The 7510-nt window shown below is 39.5% G+C and overlaps 1 long non-coding RNA gene across 1 annotated transcript; it reads left to right on the top strand.

Annotated features, from left to right (window-relative positions):
- Positions 1 to 3452: 3452 nt before the first annotated feature.
- On the top strand, positions 3453 to 4856 carry LOC107556830 (uncharacterized). The gene is made up of 3 exons (XR_001605323.1): positions 3453 to 3504; positions 4479 to 4537; positions 4799 to 4856. It is a non-coding gene; the product is annotated as an uncharacterized lncRNA (long non-coding RNA).
- Positions 4857 to 7510: the final 2654 nt, after the last annotated feature.

Here is a 7510-nt window from a genome sequence, read left to right as displayed (position 1 = left end):
CGACAGAAGCAAGGTCACAAAGCAGTGAGCTATGGTTATCCCAAACGAGCCCAGATCTTCTGGAGGGCACACTTGGATTGCGATGGAACTGTCTCCGTGATTCCTTAGGATACAGACCTCGCCAAGTAGAATGTCTCAAGCCAACTTTGAGAAATATCTACAAGGTATTAGCATCACAGTATGACCCTCTCGGGTACCTAATTCCATTCACCACCCAGGCCAAGATACTTGTTCAGGACCTGTGGAAATTTCACCTGGGATGGGATGACCTCATTGAGTCTGCCAGCCTACAAAACAGATGGCAAACTTGGGTACAGGAATTGCCCAATTTGGAACAGCTAGAGATTCCCAGATGCTACACTCCATTTCAAGTACATGAGGAAACGTTCACCAGAGACCTGCACATCTTCTGTAATGCATCTGAAAGAGCATATGGCTCAGTATAATATCTACGCACAGAAGACAAGAATGGCCATATACACATTTTATTCATGTTGGCTCGTTCACGTGAAGCACCCAGGAAGCAAATGTTCATGCCACGACTTGAACTGAGTGCAGCACTTACTGGAGCACAGATGGCCAAAGTCCTCCAAAGGGAGCTCACAGTCACCATCAGGCAAGTCATCCTCTGGTCAGATTCATCCTTCACTGGCTGACTCCTGCAGGTATAAGGTCTTCGTAGGAACTCGAGTTCCTGAAATTCAGTCCCTCACAGACATTAATTCCTGGAGGTATGTGGATTTAGGAAATAATGCAGCAGATGACATAACCCGTGGAAAATCCTTAAAGGTGTTGACAAAATCATGTCGCTGGGCTAATGGACCAGACTTCTTGCATCAATCAGAAGCCTCCTGGCCAACCATGCCGGCTGCTGACCCTGAACCGGATACTGAATTGAAGAAATCCGCACTCTGCCTGCACGTATGTACTAGACTTGATGTCCAACTCCCAGACGCAATGCAGTATAACACATGGAAGGACTTGGTAAAGGCCACAGTGGCGTGCCTACACGGGGCGGCTCATCCTTCCACCCAGACAGATGAAGCCGAGCATTATTTTGAAGCAGAGCGGCTCCTCCTTCAACAAGCCCAAATTAATTCATTTCCAGAGGAGGTCAAGGCTCTCTCATCAAACCAACCCTTACCATCTAATAGCCGGTTAGTGTCCCTGTCTCCCGAATATGATGAAGATGCTGGGCTAATTAGGGTCGGAGGGAGATTACGTCATGCTCAACACATAGACCTTAATGCTCTACATCCCATAGTTCTCGACCCCCATCAACACATAACCAAACTCCTTATTAAGGAATATGATGCCAGTCTCCTTCACCTTGGGCCAGAACGAGTCCTTGCAGAGCTCAGATGTCACTATTGGATTTTGAGAGGCAGAGCAGCCATCAAAACCCATCAACTTGCATGTATTGATTGTCAAAAGTGGCGGGCCCAACCCAAGATCCCTATGATGGCAGATCTCCCACCAGCTCGTCTTAGGCTTTACAAGCAGGGTGCAAACTACGAAGGAGCTAGGGGGAGCTCGGCTCCCTTTAATAAGACATGGGCTCCCCTGAAAATGTGATTTGTGAAATTTTGGGGGTCTCAAAAAATATTGACAATGTGTTATTTTGACGTGCAATTTCAGTTTTGTGTAATGTGATCATCGTGGATTATTATGTGTAAAATTGCAAAAATATTAATTCATGCATGATGGCGATTTAAACCTAATTCACTTGAATAAAGATAACTATACATGCTACTCTTGTCATGAGCATCAAGGTGTGGGGGCACTGTGGTGCAAATTCCACTCAAGTTTAGTACGTTAACTCAAAGATTCGTAGAAAAAATATAAACGCTGGACTCTGTGGTCGATTCTGTGTTAAGGTAAGGCATGTTATTCACAATTATGTGTTGTGGCTGGGTTGTTATAGGTCTGCGTGACTCTCGATGTTTTAGGCCTAATTGAACGGAGTAATTATGTAGCCTGACGACGAGTACCTTTAACCGTTGTTCATGTGAACTCAAAGACAGCCTGATGCTTTGTTTATTGACTATTTGTGGGTGGCTGTTTGTTGTTTCACCTATCAATTCGTGTCGATAAAGTATAATAGGGTAAATCCTGTATAGTGACTTATCCTATATAGTGCTTGTATAAAGCAAGTAGTGCATGCACTTGTAGCTGTTATGTATCTTTGTAAGTCATTGCAAGCCCTTTCTTGAGGCACGCGCAAGCGCACAAACCCCCAGCCCCCACACCCCCCTGTTATAAAAAACAAAAAACAAGTGAGCTCCCCCAAAGTTCACAGTATAGTTCGAACACTGTTTACAAGCCCCCCTTCTATTCTGGAATGGACTGTTTTGGACCATTCACAGTAAAAATAGGACGACAAACTGAAAAGAGATGGGGAATAGTCTTCAAATGTATGACCACCCGATGCCTCCATCTGGATCTACTTGAGAGTCTGGACACCGATGCCTACCGTTACCAAACATAGACGTGTAAACTCTGCTGATCACGAATTGGCCGAAGAGAACCGTCACTACCTGCGTCACTGAACTTGTGACACAAACACAAAAGAACCGCTAGATTTAAATCAGCACAGCCAGCGAAGCATCGAACGCAAATGTTTTGAACCAGCGCACCTTTTTTTAACAACCAAAAAGTGGTTGTTCCCCCTGTTGAGGAAGTACAGACGTTCCTCTCATTGATAGCAGAGGAGTGGATCCAGCAAGAACATGATGCGGCGACACGGAATGAAAAAGTTTTTTAGGAGTCGCGGCAATAGAGGCGGCGCAACTATAACGACATGTGAATAATCCCGCCCAGTACCACTCTAAAGTGGTACTGAACTGCAGTGGAAACGCAAGCCGAGCCAAACCGAGCCGTGCCGTGCCGTACTGAGCTGTACCGAGCCGAGTCGTACCACGCAGTGGAAAAGCGCAAATAGTCAGGTACTTACAGACCAGTTCTGAGCCAGATTTATTCATCTCTACCTGCCAAGTCTCCAGAAAAGACAGAAGTGGCAAAAGGACAACGACCAGCTCAGGGTCGACCAGGTAGTTCTCATCATGGACCCTCAACTTCCACGAGCCCTCTGGCTAGTGGGCAAGGTGACCCGCACCTTCCCTGGACCCAACGGACGGATAAGAACAGTTGCAGTTCAGGTTGAGGACCGAATTTATGTCAGACCGGTGGCTCGCCTAATCCCACTTCCCAAATTTGAGGATGATGACAGCTCTAGTCCCGCCACTTAAATAGGGTTTACTACCATGTTCAAATGTCCAGAGTGACATTTGGGGGCGGCTATGTATGAAAGCCCAACGATGCCACCCAGAGGTATCTTTATGTCTATAACCTTTTTAATGCTTGGAAAAGGCTGAACAAGTCAAGACATGCCCGGACAAGTATCAGGAGGCAGTCTATATGTATGGGTGGAGAGATTGATTTGTTCATTGTGCAAGAAAATGGACTACTGCATGTTTGTTGCTTCTGTGAGTGATTGATTAAAAAGTAAGTTATCCGTTTGATATTCTATGCTGGTCAAACTGAAATATATTTTCATTCTGTATTGTCACCCGTAAACTTTACTAGTTCAAATAATGACTTGAAAAGATTGTATAATTTGCGTGAGTTGCATGCTGACTAAGTCTATGCTAAGTCAAATGTTGACACTTGTTCAATACTGCTTAACTGTTCCACTGCATAATTTAGATTCATAAGCTAAAATTGTACACCTGTTTACAGTACATATTTAAATGATAAACACTTTGCCAAAATAATGCAGCTATTTAAATGCAACTTGAATGCCTTTATTACCTGATATTTGATACTGTTATTTACTGTCACTGCTGCTGTGTGTAATGTTTAATTTTTTATGCTAGCCATATTATTGTTTATATTACAAATTTTATATTGTATTCTGCTTTCTCTGTTCATTGTAGACCACACACGCCCACCTGCACCCCTTATGGGCAAGTGCCTGTAACAATTCAAACATGCAAGGATAATTCAAATAAAATCCTTCAACTGGGACCTGCTCTCTTTCTCCCGTTTCTCTAACCGGAAACTCCCACCACCATTTCTACTTGTACCTAACCAAACCCTTGAGCGTCCCTTAAGCTCGTGCGCCGAAAGACTAGTCATTTTAAAAGAATAATAATAATAAAAATAATAATCTCAACTTTGAATAATACAGTCACATGTTTCTGTTACTTAATAGTTGATAGGGGTTTAGTGTAATAAAATCTATTCTCTGTGCATTCTTATCTCATCGGTGCTTTTTCAGATGTTATAGTAGGCTACATATTCATTAATCAGAGCCTTTTTAATTTATACCATGAAAATAACTTCTTTTATCAGTGTTGTCTGCCGTCTGGTTTTTGTAAGTGATCAGTCTAGCACCTCTTAATGATCAATAAAAACTGAATAGCATTTTTAATTCATAAAGACATTTGCAATATTTCACAATCATGTTTTTTTTCCAGCTGGTGAATACCACCCCAAGGGCTCTTTTCAGAGCCACATACCCATCGTCTTTGGCTTTGTAAGTATATTTTGTGACTAACTGACTGAAACAGTACCATATTATTTGAGTTTGTGCAGCATCCAGCCTTCACTGTCTTAAGAAAAACATTAAAGGAATAGCTACTTCACAACAGTCTAGCATCCTGCATCTCTGATTTGTCGTGTTTAAGTTAGTCAATAATGATCAATAAAAAAAACTGAATAAATTTTTATTTGTGCAATCTCTCACGTTCTGCCATGTTTTTTTTTCTCTTTTTCTCCCCTCTGCTTGTCTCAACAGCCGCTGAACACCATCCCAAATGCTCTTTTTAGAGCCATATTTCACATCATCTTTGGCTGTGTAAGTATATTTTGTGACTAACTGACTGAAACAGTACCATATTATTTGAGTTTGTGCAGCATCCAGCCTTCACTGTCTTAAGAAAAACATTAAAGGAATAGCTACTTCACAACAGTCTAGCATCCTGCATCTCTGATTTGTTGTGTTTAAGTTAGTCAATAATGATCAATAAAAAAAACTGAATACATTTTTATTTGTGCAATCTCTCACACGTTCTGCCATGGTTTTTTTTCTCTTTTTCTCCCCTCTGCTTGTCTCAACAGCCGCTGAACTCCATCCCAAATGCTCTTTTTAGAGCCATATTTCACATCGTCTTTGGCTTTGTAAGTATATTTTGTGACTAACTGACTGAAAGAGTACCATATTATTTGACTTTGTGCATCATCCAGCCTTCACTGTCTTAAGAAAAACATTTAAGGAATAGCTACTTCACAACAATCTAGCATCCTGCATCTCTGATTTGTTGTGTTTAAGTTAGTCAATAATGATCAATAAAAAAAACTGAATACATTTTTATTTGTGCAATCTCTCACACGTTCTGCCATGTTTTTTTTCTCTTTTTCTCCCCTCTGCTTGTCTCAACAGCCGCTGAACACCATCCCAAATGCTCTTTTTAGAGCCATATTTCACATCGTCTTTGGCTTTGTAAGTATATTTTGTGACTAACTGACTGAAACAGTACCATATTATTTGAGTTTGTGCAGCATCCAGCCTTCACTGTCTTAAGAAAAACATTTAAGGAATAGCTACTTCACAACAATCTAGCATCCTGCATCTCTGATTTGTCGTGTTTAAGTTGGTCAGTAATGATCAATAAAAAAAAACTGAATAAATTTTTTATTTGTGCAATCTCTCACACGTTCTGCCATGGTTTTTTATTTAAATTTGTATCCCTTCTGCTTGTGTCTCAACAGCTGCTGAACACCACCCCAAAGGCTCTTTTCAGAGCCATATTTCACATCATCTTTGGCTTTGTAAGTATATTTTGTCACTAACTGATCAACACCTTCACATTATTTGAGTTTAGATCAATTACAGCAACATTGTGCAGCAGCCAGTCTTTACTGTTTTGCACTAATCTGGCCTGCTGCTAATCTGCATCTAAAAAAACTGACAGTGGTGTGAAAAACTGTTGGCCCCCTTCCTGATTTCTTATTTTTTTGCATGTTTGTCTTTGTGCATCATCCAGCCTTCACTGTCTTAAGAAAAACATTAAAGGAATAGCTACTTTACAACAATCTAGCATCCTGCATCTCTGATTTGTCGTGTTTAAGTTGGTCAGTAATGATCAATTAAAAAAAACTGAATACATTTTTTATTTGTGCAATCTCTCACACGTTCTGCCATGGTTTTTTATTTAAATTTGTATCCCTTCTGCTTGTGTCTCAACAGCTGCTGAACACCACCCCAAAGGCTCTTTTCAGAGCCATATTTCACATCATCTTTGGCTTTGTAAGTATATTTTGTCACTAACTGATCAACACCTTCACATTATTTGAGTTTAGATCAATTACAGCAACATTGTGCAGCAGCCAGTCTTTACTGTTTTGCACTAATCTGGCCTGCTGCTAATCTGCATCTAAAAAAACTGAATTATGAGGTCACCTGCAGGACAATCGGCAGATTACACCTTTAATTTTATTCAAGTGCAATGTGATTATAAAGCTTTTGATTGAACTTCATTGTACACTTTATTACTCGTTTTTTAAATTAATTTATAATTGAAATAATTAAAAAGAGCAGAAATCAAAAACAAAAAATAAAAATACACATCTAAATTAAATGAACAAAAAACGAATAAAAGATGTAGGAAATATGCTTCAATGGCTGGAAAAAATAGGGATAAACTAAAAAAATGCTGACAAAACCAGCCATGTATTGGACCAGGAAATAACGTCTCTACAGATATTGTATAGGCCTACTATATAGTATAATATTAATCTATACATTTAATATTAATCTACTAATATATGTATGTATGTATGTATGTATGTATGTATGTATGTGTGTGTATATATATATATATATAAAACCGGAGTTATCTGTTTTTGCAAATTAACTCTTCATAATATATATATATATATATATATATATACATACTGTATATATATATAGGCTATTATTATATATAGTAGATTAATATTTTACTTATTATATTATATCTGAGCTGTCTGGAACATTAACAGTTCAATAATCGAGCGTGTACAGGTGCATCTCAATAAATTAGAATGTCGTGGAAAAGTTCATTTATTTCAGTAATTCAACTCAAATTGTGAAACTCGTGTATTAAATAAATTCAATGCACACAGACTGAAGTAGTTTAAGTCTTTGGTTCTTTTAATTGTGATGATTTTGGCTCACATTTAACAAAAACCCACCAATTCACTATCTCAACAAATTAAAATATGGTGACATGCCAATCAGCTAATCAACTCAAAACACCTGCAAAGGTTTCCTGAGCCTTCAAAATGGTCTCTCAGTTTGGTTCACTAGGCTACACAATCATGGGGAAGACTGCTGATCTGACAGTTGTCCAGAAGACAATCACTGACACCCTTCAACCATTCAACAAACATTCATTGCCAAAGAAGCTGGCTGTTCACAGAGTGCTGTATCCAAGCATGTTAACAGAAAGTTGAGTGAAAGGAAAAA

Source organism: Sinocyclocheilus grahami, unplaced genomic scaffold, assembly GCF_001515645.1.
Source record: "Sinocyclocheilus grahami isolate Dianchi unplaced genomic scaffold, SAMN03320097.WGS_v1.1 scaffold579.1, whole genome shotgun sequence".
NCBI lineage: Eukaryota > Metazoa > Chordata > Actinopteri > Cypriniformes > Cyprinidae > Sinocyclocheilus > Sinocyclocheilus grahami.
Note: the sequence above shows the minus strand (reverse complement) of the source record. Positions and strands in the feature narration are given on the sequence as shown.